Here is a 723-nt window from a genome sequence, read left to right as displayed (position 1 = left end):
TAGCACATAGAGGATTTTTTATCCAGGTTCGGGCCGCAAAGATGTGTAATACCCTAGTCCTGCTTTGTCTGGTTATATGTGTGTTCTTGAGCTTTTGAACTCGCTATGGTGCGCGCTTTCTTGAAAGGTCCAAATCCTCTCTCTGTGCGCCTTGGGCCTCCTTTTATACACAAAGGGTTTGCCACAGTGGTACACAGGAGGTGGCAACACTACAAAAAAAGACACATCCGTGACATTTTGGGCCAAATGAAATTTTTTTCTGTCATACATATGACACTTCTATGATGATAATTGTGACAAAACCCGGTATCATCATAGAGGTGGTGGGCTCCTACTTCTATGACAAAAAATCATGACAGAAAATGGGCTTTTCGTCCTGGGCGGTCCGGAGACGTAGCTGCATGACATTCTTTGGACCGTCCATGACGGAACAAACCGTGGTAGAAGCGAGGGGAGGAAAATTTCGGGGAGTTGCCGGTTATGGTGGGAGGTCGGGGGCGGAGCGATGCGCATTTCTCTCGTACGTACGCGCGTGTGTGCAAGGCATTGGCTCTAACTGAACCCGAGCAAGGCGTTGGGCTCTAACTGAACCCAAGCGATTGCACTGCAGGCTACGCGTTATTGAACCCGAGGGATCGATCGATGGCTGTTAACTGAACCCGATGGAGCGATTCCTTTGCTACTACTGCTAACTGAAACCGATCGATTGGATGAACAGTGAGC

This window comes from Triticum dicoccoides, chromosome 2B, assembly GCF_002162155.2.
Source record: "Triticum dicoccoides isolate Atlit2015 ecotype Zavitan chromosome 2B, WEW_v2.0, whole genome shotgun sequence".
In the NCBI taxonomy this organism is placed as follows: Eukaryota; Viridiplantae; Streptophyta; class Magnoliopsida; order Poales; family Poaceae; genus Triticum; species Triticum dicoccoides.
The sequence above is the reverse complement of the archived record's forward strand: the minus strand, read 5'-3'. Positions refer to the sequence as shown.